Genomic DNA, 14,000 nt, shown 5'->3' with positions numbered 1-14,000 from the left:
GGGACTTACCTTTGATATATCATTATTACACCTCATGCAAAATCATATGAAATATAAAACATTCAGAAAATTGTACTAATTTCCATGCTAATTTTGGACAACAGATACAATGAATATGATTATAAGTGAAAAAAGAAATAATGACTAATTCAGTCAAATATCCATCACTGATAGACATCATTCTCTCTAAGCACAGCACCATGCTGGGTTGTGGGGGAGCTAGTAAAGAAGACGGATAATAATGAGCAACTGCTCCCCATATCTTTCTCCTCCTACCATCTACTTCTATTGAAGGCTCTCTCTGTTCTTATTCCCATAGCTCCTTATAGACCTGAATAGTGTTACCTAGCAATTGTCTATTTATGTGCCTTTCACCCTCTTACCTAGTTAAACTGTGAGCCCTACAAATGAAGCCTCTGTCCTGCACTGTTCTTTGCATCTCCATGAATGCCACATGCGATCTGGGAGACCACTGGTACCAAAATATGTTTTCTGACAAAATTTTTAACAAAAGATTAGAAATAGTGGTGCAGGCAATCTAAACAAATGGTTTTGAATGTCTAATGGGCCTTCTGATACACTAGAAAATATCAAAACAGTGGTCTGAAGTCTACTTAAAGCATTATCATCATTAAATTACCCCTTCAAGACCAAATAAGAACAAAACAGTGCAACAGTTCTATTTTGCCCTTTCTTTTAAATTTCTTCTTCTAAACAGTGTCTCCTCTTGGTATCAGAGTTGGTCACCCTCTCATTTTAGGTTTGGTGTAAAGTTTGGTCTACATTTCCTTAGGCAGATGATGACTTTCTTTGAAAAAGCCATCCTTTTTGGTTTCCAGTTGACTGTCACAGTTTGAAAGTAGAGATAATTTATGACTATATTCAGGAAGAATGAAGTAATTTGAGTATTTTACGACATCAAATAATAGGATAAAATCAGAATCTGATAATCTCTAAAAACAGTTGTGTGCTATAAAATATAACAAACTCCCAAATATTTGAAGCTAAAACTCTCCAGAAGGAAGGAGGGAGGGAGGAATGAAATAACCATCTTTATTATCTATCTATTTATTTATTTATTTATTTGACAGAGATCACAAGTAGGCAGAGAGGCAGGCAGGGGCAGGGGTGGAAGCAGGCTCCCTGCTGAGCAGAGAGCCCAATGGGGGGCTCTATCCCAGGATCCTGGGATCATGACTGGAGCCAAAGGCAGAGGCTTTAACCCACTGAGCCACCCAAGCGCCCCAGCTCTTTTTATTCTTAATCAAAATTTCACTTAGTTTTACCTTACCTTAGATTAACATGCAAAATATTTTCATTCGGTTTTGAAAGTAGCACAAACGTCACTGTGCTGTTTATTTTACAGTCAGCTGAATGTAAGGCAATGGGAATAATTGGTTACTTGGGAACATGCCTACTATGTCTTTCTCTGCATCATATTGACTACAATCTTTTTTTTTTTTAGATGAGAATATGTCAATGGCTAATAAGTTAAATCTTCATGTTAGAGAATGCATTGCCTTATTTTGTAAAGTTAAACATAACAAGTTATTCTTTCATATACTTACAAGGAAGAAACGGAGTATTGATGTCTGAGGACCACCCAGGGAAATACAATTTGATCTTGAAGAAAAGCTTTAATTAAGATTAGCGACAGAATGGAGATGGTAGTGTATTTCCAAACAGGAAACCGGAATGAATTACAACTTTGAAAAGAAACATTCATGGTAGTATGACGATTTGTTCAGGGACACAAGCAGCCAGTCTGTCTGGAGCACAGAGTGGGAAGGGGAGTTCTGAGACCTCAGATCAGAGGATAGAGATAGGAACCAGCTTATGATAGACCATTAATGCCAGTGGAGGGAACTGTCCTTTATTTTTTGGCCCTAAAGATCTGGAGCCGGATGGGAGGGTACATTCTGTACCCTTATACTTTAGATAGACGTAGTAAAGCCAATATTTGGGATAGAATTAAGAAACGAATGAAGGAAAGCAGAACAGAGAAACACATATTCGATGTTAATAGTATCAAATATATACTTCAATTCTCAGATAAGAGGTTCTAAGTGATTTTTCATTTTAATACTGAACCATGTATTATGAGGAAAACCAAACCCAGCTCTTGCTACTTTAAAACATTAATAGAAGGAAGCTTTCATAGTCAATGATGTGAGAACTATCCAGAGTCATTTTATAAGTCTGTAAGGATATGCAGGCACTACTGTTCTTTGCTTCCTTATTTCTTCCAAGTATTTACCTAATAAATATTACTTAACACAGGTGAATGTGAATCTAATGGAGACAAATCAACCTTTGAACTTTCTAGCCATTTGATCATGAGGCAAGATCTACCATTATCTAAAAAGGAAATTATAATTAAGTAGATCTAAAATAAACAAGTTTCACCTTTATCCAGAGGTTAACACAAGGTTGAATGAACTGGAATTGCATTTGCTGAAGAGAAAATGCTTTATATCCATGCTCAGTTTCGAATAAAGAATGACCTTTTATTGCTTGTGCATTTTTTGATTCTTTTAAACTAAAAAAAAAAAAAAACAACAACTACCTTAAGTTTAATATGTGTAAAAATACAAATGTTACATTAAAGGAGCTATGTACTTTAATATAGTAGCCAAAAAATAAAATATTTTTGCATATGTACACACCTAGGAACATGTAGACTCAGATAACATATGCAAATTACATGGAAGCATTTATATATTAGTTTAATGCAGGAGTTCTTTTAGCGGTGAAGGCTATTTGCACTGTGATTAACACTGCAAGCAATCTAAATGGAAACAGACCTCAATTTGAATAAATCATGTTTAATTAAAGACTAGATATAAATGTTCACAGAATATAATGTAATGAAATGAAAATTAAACATCTTTGTAATAAATCACATACATTTCTCTTTGTCATAGGATCAAGACATTATCATTTCCAGAAAAAAGTCCTTATCTATTCCAAACATAGTGAAATATACTATGTTCTTCTATAACCAGGAAAAATTTGACATAGCAGTCCCTATACAAAATAGGAGCTTCCGAATTTGGTCATACTTACAGTTCATTTATAATATTAATAGCTGTCATTTTTGAGGTTTTTATATGTATGACTGCTTCATGAGAATGACTAAAAAATCAGTCTCATTCAAAATTGATTTTATAATTAAGACAACCAGCTGAATTCTGATCCCTCATTCCAAAAGCACAAAACTGCGCGACCTACCATCTTGTCTGACTGAGGACAATATCAAAAGCTGAATTTGGATTTCTAGATATGAACTCATGATGCCTTTTTTTGTGTGTGTGTGTGACAGAATCAAAAAGCAAGGTAAAGGAAGAAAGGAGAGGAGAGGAAGAGATGAGAGAATCGATCATTGGTCATGCATTTCTTTGAAAGAAAGAAGTGCTCCACATGGATATCCAGGCCCTTTGCTCTGTTGTAACTAATTATACAAATTCATTCATACTCTATGCATAACTTAGACTCTGTACTTTTATTATTATGTTGCACTTAGCCTATCTTCTACAGACTTATAAAGGTGTATTGGTGGTCTACCCTCTTGGGCTTAGGTTTTAATTAATAGAAATCATGTCAACCCATACACACTTTGGAGACTTTACTGTAAGAATCTTCTTCCAGGAATTGACAGAAACATATTCCTAAGATCACTCTGAGAACTCATGACCTGATACACAACTGTACCCTGAGAAGTGTTCAGTTACTCCTAGTCTTTTTTTCCTGGATCTTTTCAGACCCATCACTGGACAAACTATAGCCCTAAAGCCCATGAATATGACTTTGGAGTGGTAGGCTATCAAAGAATTTTTGAAAATCAAAATTATTTTCCTTATTTGAGACTTCAAAAAATGGCTTCCCTGGGCATAATTTCTTAACACAGAAACCATGTCACTTCTTTTCAGGTAATTATATTATATCCTTATATCTTTATAATTTATCATTTCAGGTAATTATATTTTAATATTCAGTAACCCCATTCTTCATTATAGACTCTACCAGCTGGCCAGAGAGGAAATGGTGAAATGGAGATTTATGGAGACTAATTCTCTGGGACCTCCTCTGGAGACTTTTAAATTTACATGATTAACTAAATAACCAATTAATTAATTAGTTTCAAATTACTTCATATTTGTAATATGTAGAGTAGGAGATACAGAAGGCACCACTCCTGGTCTACCAGTGTCCCAGTTCATCCTCTAGTTTACTCAGAATCCTCAGATAGCTGCCACGTGACCCTAGTAGTGCAACTACATTTATTTGTCAAGGTGGCTTAGACTGTTTTGAGTACTGATCACTGCTTAGAGCAGGTCATCCAATTTTTCTTGGGATAGAAATTCATCTAACCTCCTCTTGAGTGGAGACAAAGATAACTTAATTCAGTCATGAAAATAACTCCTTTTCATCTCCCAAGTACATCCAGGCCCATGAATATCAAGAAGGAACAACTAATTTTCAGGCACCCTAGTTTTCATATATTAAAAGAACACCATGATAAAGCCCTTATTTTTTTCTTTGCAAAGACATAATTTCTCAACTTCCTTATTTCTTTCCCTTAGGCCGTCTTTCTCCTGCAATATTGTTATTGACTGTTAATTAGCCAGCAGAGCCTATTTTCAAGAGCCTTCTATTTTTGATCCTAATAACCCATCTTCCCTGGGCTCCCCATTAGCTATTAAATATTCTCCAAACCTCCCATGAGTGACTGACTTTTAAAATTTGATCTTTTATTTATTTTTCTTACCTAAAGCCTATGGTTTTACAATTTCTCTTTTAAGTCTAAATAAATTCTGATGAATTTCTAGAGGTTCTGTTCTCCCACTCAGATACTGAATTAAATTATGCCATAATCAGAATTATCTACAGGATTTCCCAGTCCTTTCTGGGCTCAATTCACTAGTAATTAATTTTAAAGTAGCAAACTAAAATCTGAATTCTTTAATCAGAACATATCACAAATCTTTTATAATAACACTGATAACCTTCACTTACCTAGAACAATAGCATAAAACAAACAAAAAAACCCAAGTCTAAGAGAAACTTAACCTTTACCACTTACTAACAAAGATGATATTCTCTGCTCAGCTATATCCCAGCATCCTAGCATTTATTTTGAGATCTCAATTTAGATACAAAAATCTCTGCTACTAGTATCCAGGTGAAGTCCAATTCTTCAGGATGTTTGCATATAAAATTATTCCAGTGGGGCTTTATTTCATCTACTCAGATATTTGGCTACTAAGGTAAGATAGCTATTCCAAGGTACTTAGAAAGAAAAAACCAAAAGAGATAGAAGGAAGGCTAGGACAGGGTAACCAAGAGGGTGCTATATCAAGTATTTGAGGCCTTGGGAAAAAAAAATCAGAAATAGAACCCATATGAAAAACATATAGTAGAGGCCAAAAGAACCAATGTCTCTGGTGAAAATATGGGCCAAAGAACAACCCATCTCTGAGGACATGACCTCAGGGGCATGTAGCATAGTAACTTAACCTTGCAATAGATATTTGTTGATTGGTAGAAAAGAACTAAGAATATTAGAGACCTAAAGAATTGTCAACTGTACTGTAATAGTGAGTGCCCTGATTGGAGTGGGTATGCCAGCCTACTTTAAAGGTGTTCTGTTAAGGAAAATGAAGTTAGGTCAATGCTTGTTTTAAAAGCTAGAACTTTGAAAAAAAATAAATAAAAATTAGAACTTTTATTTTACTTTTTAAAGATTATATTTATTTATTTGACAGAGAGAAAGACAGAGCACACAAGCAGGGGGGGATGGCAGGCAGAGGGAGTGAGAGAACCAGGCTCCCTGCTGACCAGGGAACCTAATGTAGGACTCCATCCCAGGACCCTGAGATCATGAACTAAGCTGAAAGCAGATGCTTACCCATCTGAGCCACCCCAGCATCCCCAAAACTAAGATATTTAAAACATACCAACGCAAAGGCTCCCTACCAGAGATTCTGATTTAAATGGATTTGGGTGTAACAAAAGGAGTATTATTGTTTATATAGGAGTTCAGGCAAGTCTAAAGGTAGAGTTGAGATGTAGAACTTTTGCCCATTCGTCTATCCATCCTTAGTTCTGTGTTAAGTGCTAAGAATGAAAAGATTAATACATCATGGCTCCTTACATTTCTCAAGGCTCTTACAGTAGGTACTCAAAGAAATAGTCCAGTTACAGTAGAAAGTGACAAATATTCTAACAGGAGAATGAATGTGCAGTTTCTCAAAAAAAACTTTAAATATCAATAACTAAACCAGTCTAGCAGACTAGAGAATGTTGAATTTTAGAGGAGGAGTTTAGCTGACTGGGGAGAATGTTTCTGGGTTATAACTAATTACTCTGTAAAGTTATTTTTCTAAATTAATATGCATCTCATTATTGTACAGATCTAAGAGGGACTCTTCATTGTCTCATAGTTCTTTGCTCCAGGTATGAAGTCATATATTTCCTAGCTTCCTACTTTATTATGGTGATGTTATCATTTCTATACATATATTTTTTCATATTTATAATGCTTTATCCAGAGTTAACTACTCTGTTCTTCACCTGCATGTCAAATTTGTTCATTTGCAGCTCTCTCTAGCTTTAGTGGTCACACTGATGATCAGCTATTTTGGATTTTATTTTTAGAATGAGTAATCACAAACTCATAACTGACTAAGATGAGGTTTATGCTGGAAGCATAACTATGACTCATACGGTTGCCTTTACTGACTTATTCACTCACTTATTCACTCATCAAAATTCTGATGAGCACCTTCCATGAGTCAAGCCCCAAAATATATGATTGGATACATCAGTAAATGGGGATCAGTTCCTTTTCTAAGTCATCTCATCTTCTGTAATTCCATTCAGAAGAGAAATAATGAGAATAAGATTGTGAAATATGTGTCCTGTACCATTACACATAAAAGGTACTGAGATCACAGAACAGGCAATGGCTTTGCCTAAAGGAGATGTGGAAGATAGCTTACAGAAGGTGGTATGAGGCTGGTGCTTAGAGGATTAGCAGGAATGTTTTTAGTTGGAAGGAATATAAAAGAACACAATGTTTTCAGAAAGAACTGAACACTTTTAAACGTCTAGATACCCACAGGGACTATGTGTGTGGAGCTACTAGGGATGGAAGTTACTAGGTAGTGTGGACCAGATTTTTATGGCACTACAAATCAAATTAAGGAGTCTGAACTTTAGTTCCTGGATTTGGGAGTTAATAAAGAATTGAAGAATATGAAAGGGGGCATGGGATTGTAGAGATCTTTATTTTAGAAAGCTCATTCACATACTCTAGAATTTCATTACTGGGAACATTTTGGAAAAATAATTCAAAATGTCAGAAAGGGATTTTATGTGGAGTCCATACTACCCAGACCCCATAACATGATGGTTATGGTCATGTATGCTTAAACATTTAGTTTGGTGTGAAGCTAAATATACAAACTCCCTAATACAAGATGCCTATGCAATACCTGGCTTAAAAAATAGTTCATCCAAAATTCAAATTTACCTGGGCATCCTATATTTTATCTGGGAATCCTGCTTGAATTGTCAGCTAGAATGTGAGTTCTCCACATTTTCTTTCTTTCCTTAATATAAGCACTTTAATTTTCAGCATATGGTCATGCTTTCCATTTTGTACATTCAGCAGACCTCAAGGAAAACTACCTGCAGTGGAAAATTATTATTGACAAACGAGTCTTCCTCGGGCTTTTGCTAACACTAAAATTTGTTGCTTGCTTTCTGCAGAGTGGTTCATAATCTTTAGAGTTTAGAATCACCTTTATGTAAGCCTCAATAATACAAAGATGAACAAACAGCACTTCAGGATGACAAATGATTGACAACAACGAGCATATCCACCTATTTGTGGATTAGTTACTATGTGCCAAATATTTTTCTAAGCATTTATACGTAACATGACCCCCTCGTGAGCTAGTAACCATGAACATAATCGTTTTACAGATGAGGAGATTGAGACATTGAAAATGTAAATAACTTGCCCAGAGTCACAGAGGTGGTAGAACGGAGATTAAAGCCTAGAAAATATTTCTCAAGAATCCATGCTATTCACCAGTATGCCTCATCCCCACTGCAAAACATTACTACTCCCGCTTCCCCAGCACTTCATACTTGCCTTTGGTGTTCCACTTTATGTGCTGGGGACAGATACAGGATCATGTATGGTCCTTGATTTCAAAATGTTTATAATGTCCTAGTAATATTAGCATTGATGCTGGAGGTCAAAGAATCCAATCCTAAGATCTCAGTTAAGAATACATTTTCCCCATAGTTCCTTTATTTCTTCTGTCTCAGAATCTTAAGTGATTTGGGCTTAATGGGCAGCTGTTCTAATTTTATTCCTTTCTACTTAGAAATAGATTTCTTTGGCTCTTATATTCTTTTTTTTTTTTAATTTATTTATTTGACAGAGAGAGAGATCAAGATCACAAGTGGGCAGAGAGGCAGGCAGAGAGAGAGGGGGAAGCAGGTTCCCCACTGAGCAGGGAGCCCGATGTGGGGCTCGATCCCAGGAACTCTGAGATCATCACCTGAGCCGAAGGCAGAGGCTTAACCCACTAAGCCATCCAGGTGCCCTTGGCTCTTATATTCTTTTTTTTTTTTTTAATTTTTAATTTTTTATAAACATATATTTTTATCCCCAGGGGTACAGGTCTGTGAATCACCAGGTTTACACACTTCACAGCACTCACCAAAGCACATACCTTCCCCAATGTCCATAATCCCACCCCCTTCTCCCAAACCCCCTCCCCCCAGCAACCCTCTTATATTCTTTTATACATGTTTTTTAACTTTACATTCAGATGAAAGCAATATTTGTTTTAGTTCTTTATTTATAGAGGACATGGATAGATACTGTATTCATATAATTGAAATTTTTATTTTTCAGGGGTGGTAAATTCACATTACTTTAAAATCCTTATCTGAAAGACAGCATACCTACAAAAAAGCATGCAAAACAATAAAGTTGAATGAATTATTGTTAAAAGACAACCCATGTAATAAGCACCAATGTCAAGCAAAACAATGCCACTAGCACTCTAAAAGTCATCACGTGTGCCTTCCATTCATATCTCCAGCCTCACAAAAGTAACCCACCTCCTACTTACCAAGGCAATCGAGGACTTACTCTTCATGTGGTTTATAATTTTACTACTTAAATAGGCATTCCTAAAAGAGTATCATTCATTGTCTATATTTGAACTTCAGAGTATAAAAAAAAAAAAAACAAAAACATTCAGTCTGTTTTCTTCTGTTTGTAGTTTCATTCACAATGTTGTTGCAAGTGGGTACAATGAGTTCATTTTCGTGGCTTTACGGTATTTCACAGTAAAATGTACCATGATGCATTTTCCCTTTTATTGTCAATGGCATTTATGTTGTTGCTGGAAATAAAAGCTTCAGTGAGCATACTTGTACATGTCTCTTGATGCATAAGTATACTGATTTGGGGGGGAAGTATACCTAGGAGTGAAATGACAGGGCCATTCATATGCTTTAGTAGGTAATGCCAATATGGTTTTTAAAGTGTTTGCACTCCTATCAGCAATTTAATTGTTGGTGAAACTTGTAGGGAACCACTTATTCTATTTCATATACAAGTTTTAAGTAGAAAGACTTAACACCTGTATCTCCCTTTAAGGTATATCTTTGACAAGAGAGGATTGTAAGGGAACAAATCAGGACTTTCAGTTCACTGTGTTGAATTATTTTTCCCTTCAACGACTGTGGCTTAAAAAAAAAAAATTAAGACAATAACTTTTGCTAAGAGTAGGAAACCACTGAAGGCATGCAAACAATGCCACATCTAAATCACTGGTACTGCTACCGAGTTAAATTTTGTATATACAGAAAAATAATCTCACTTAATTCTAGAATTAATTTCTTAAAAATAACTCTATAAATCAACTCTCACCTACAGATACATGTAAACTCAGATAATAAGAATACTTCCTGCTCCTACATTTTAATACCTTTGAAATTTTGTCATTGGCATAATTGAAATTGTGCTTTAAAATCATGAATTCTGTACACTTCTAAAGTGACTGTGAACATTACATGACTTAATTTGTGGTGAAAAATCTTATAAACTGTAAGGCTATAAGAAGAATGATCCACATTTTTATAATATGGACTAATCTGTCTATGTAGTCTTCTATAGACTGTTTCTCCATTATGCTGCTGAACAAAATGTAGTACATTTTTTAATGAGACTTTCTGTACACAGGTATTTCTACTTTCCTGGCTATCATCAGAGTAAATAAATGGGTAGCATTTTCATCAATATCCTACAGAAGAGAAGCCCTGCTTTGGAGAGTCATGAAAGACAGTATTCAGCCCCATAATAGCAAAGGCCATGGAAATTTTGATCCACTGAATGGAATAATTCAACAGATACTCTTAATATTACTTCTTTCTACAATGGGGGCATTCACGATTTCTTTTTAAATGAGAACATCAACACTGTACATTTTGGCTGAAGGATCACTAAAGGCTAGAGCTGAAGGAGCTATGAGCTATGACTGGTAAGTACAGAGAACACTCTTCAAAATCTCACTTCGGCTCCCATCACGGTGAAAGAACGAAGTGGCTGTATTTCCCTCAATTTGAGAATTATAGGAGGTTTCCTGGATTCCTAGCAGACCCGGAGGCCACCATATGTCTGCCACACTCAAGGCCACCACAGAAGATTCTGCTTCAAGCAACCAACTCACTCAGTGCCAAAAAAGCACTGCTTCCGAGCCATGACCTTTGATATTTTATTTCTCTCCTCCCATACTTACTATTAAGTATGTCAAATTGGCATCCCCCCCCCTCTATTAATGATGATAATGTTGGGATTCAAGAGAGTTTCTGGCCAAGACACTGCCCAGATTTGTCCTCCTGTCTGCAACAACAGAAAAAGTATAACAGACGATAAGTAAGACAACAGTTTTTGAAGACACGACATTAGGAAAGAAAGGACAATAATAAACCAGGTGAGTCTTAGAGTTGCTTATAGGTTTACTGCCTTAAGAAGGATTTCAGGCTGTAGCACAGAGAGGAAGAATCCAGGTGGAGCCTGGCCAGTCCTCTGAGATAAAGAGAAAGAGCTGAGAGGAAGGGCACAGAGAAAGCCCACAGGGATCTACAGAGTACACACTCAGGAATTCAGCAGAGCTCGGATCAGCTCATGCAAGTAAGGAAACTACTGAGGAAAGAACCGTCTGAGTGGACCGAAGGGTGCAACACTTGGAGCTCACCCCAGGCTAGGAAAATTGCCTGATGCCTCTAGGTAGAATGAAAAATAAACTAATTCATAAGGTATTGGGTGGAGGACTCAGAAGAACCTTGCCTCTGTGGTAGGAAATAATTAGCCTAGATTGAAATTTCACTGGTCCCACCTAGAAAATCTTATAAACAAGACCCATTAGGATTAAACTGTTTTCAAGGAATTGACTATGTAAGAGAACAAAATTCAAGAAGCTAGAGAGCACTAGAGAGCACTAATACTCAACAAGGTAAAATTCATGTCTAAAATCCAGTCAACGTTAATAGACATGCAAAAAAGTGGGAAACACACTAGCTTTTTAGAATTAGCAGCCAATGATATTAAAACAGCTATTATAACTATATTCCCTATACAGAAAAATATTAAATAGATATATGGAAAATACAAGGAGACGTAAACTGAACTTCTATGGATGAAAACTACAATGTATGAGACGGAAAATATACTAGCAGAAAATAAAGAAGATTAGACATTGTAGAAGAAAAGATTAGTAAATTTTTAAGACATAACAGGAACGATACAAAGTAAAACACAGAGAGAAGAAAAAAACTGGACATCAGGGAGTGAGTGAAGTCTTTGAAGCAGAGGGGACAGAAAAATATTTGGTAATGGCTGCACATTTTCCAAATATGATGAAAACTATACCTACAGATCCAGGAAGCTCAACAAATCCCAAGCATCAGAAACATGAAGAAATATCACAAAGGCACACCATGATTATAGTTATAAAAATGATTCTGTAGATAATTTTCTGGATTCCTAGCAGATATCCTAATACCTATATACAAAAATCAAAAACAAAAACAAGGAACTCAGATCCACATCTTATACCACATACAAAAATTAATTCAAAATGGATGGTAGACCTTAAAGAAAAACCAAAAACTAAAAAAATAATTATAGGAGAAAATCTTTGGGGGCCTAGTTTTGGCAAAGTTTTCTGAGACACATCAAAAGCATGAACCATTAAAATTGATAAATTGTACTTTATCAAAATTATGAATTTCTTCAAAATTCATAATTTCTTCAAAATCCATTTTAAGAGAATGAAAAATAAGCCAAAGATTGAAAAAATATCTTGAGAAATCAAATATATCAATAAATCAAATATAAATCACCTATATTCAAAATATCTACAGAATTCTCAAAAGTCAATAATAAGAAAACAAGTGACTCAAAAAAACCAAAACCAAAAAACTCTAGGAAAAAGATTTGAACATACTCTTCACAGGATATATGTGAGAATGGCAAACACATGAAAAGGTGTTCAACAGCTTCTGTCATTAGAGAAGTGCAAATTAAAACCAAAAAGATATTACCACACAAATATTACAATGGCTAAAATTAAAAAGACTGACCATACCCAGGGTCAGGGAGGATGTGGAGGAATTGAAGCTCCATACACTACTGGTTAGAATGTAAAACAATACAATCAGTTTGGAAAACAGTTTAACATTTTCTCAAATACTTAAACATGTATCTACCTTATGATCCAGTCATCCCATTCCTAGAGAAATGACAACTTATGTCTAAAGAGAAATGACAACTTATGTCCAAAGAGTTGTATGACTATGCAGAGCAACTTTATTTGTAATATCTCCAAACTAGAAATAATGGCCATCAATTACTAAATGAATAAACAAATTGTAGGATATCTGTACAATTGAGTACTACTCAGAAATGAAAAAGAATGAGCTACTGATATAATCAACAACATGGAGGGACTTCAAAATAATTATGCTGAGTCAAAGAAACCAAAGAGAGCACATATTTTCTGATTCAATTTATATAAATTTTTAGAAATGCAAACTTATTTACAGATGGGAAGCAGATCAGTGGCTGTTTAAGTAAGAGGGACAGATGGGAGGGATTACAATGGGGTAGAAAGAAACTTCTGAGGATGATGAAAATGCTTAGTATCTTAATTAAATGACAGTTTCGTAGGCACATACATATGTCACAAAGTACCACAGTGTGCATTTTAAGTACGTGCATTTTATTGTATGGTAATTATGGTAATTATATCTCAACAGAGATATTAAATAAAGTCATCATGTCAAGGTTCTTTTTATAACTCACTTATTTATCAGCTGTGAGTTTAGAAACACACACACACACACACACATCCAATACACGTACACTGCATCACTATAACCAGCCTAGAAAATTAATAAGGGACATCAGCCTTCTCATAAAATTCACATCAGAAAGGGTTTTTTATACTTATACCTCAAAGTGAGAGCTATGCAGCCCAAATGACATGAGGCAGGCCTTATTGAAAAGACTGAGTAGTTTAATAAAACATACTAATAGAAGGAGCTGTATTCATAAAAATGACAAAAATACTAATTTTTTCACAGCAGTTTACCTCCTGCTTTGCAGGTTATTTTCATCACTCAAGGAAGGCTTTGCAGGAAGTCTTAAATGAAGATGAATGAGAAAAAAGTCACATAACTGCAAGATTTTCTACTGCTCATATATTTTTAGTTTCAGATTGGATTTATTTCTGATACGGTTGACTGTAAGGAATCTGAAGATTATTAAACTATAACTGGGGTTACCTGTACTTTTCCTAATAGTTCTTATTTCCCAGAAATTTTCCTGAGGTAAGTTCATAAAATATATTGATGTGTATGTTTCCTTCACTCTTAGGATCTATTTAAGAGACTGTAATTTTCAAGTA

The 14,000-nt window shown here is 35.3% G+C and overlaps 1 protein-coding gene across 4 annotated transcripts in view; it reads right to left on the bottom strand.

Moving 5' to 3' along the window:
* Positions 1–14,000, bottom strand: part of EDIL3 (EGF like repeats and discoidin domains 3) — a 416,104-nt gene that overhangs the window by 181,502 nt on the left and 220,602 nt on the right. The gene's annotated exons all lie outside the window — the stretch shown is intronic.

Source organism: Mustela nivalis, assembly GCF_964662115.1.
Source record: "Mustela nivalis genome assembly, chromosome: 3".
Lineage (NCBI taxonomy): Eukaryota > Metazoa > Chordata > Mammalia > Carnivora > Mustelidae > Mustela > Mustela nivalis.
Note: the sequence above shows the minus strand (reverse complement) of the source record. Positions and strands in the feature narration are given on the sequence as shown.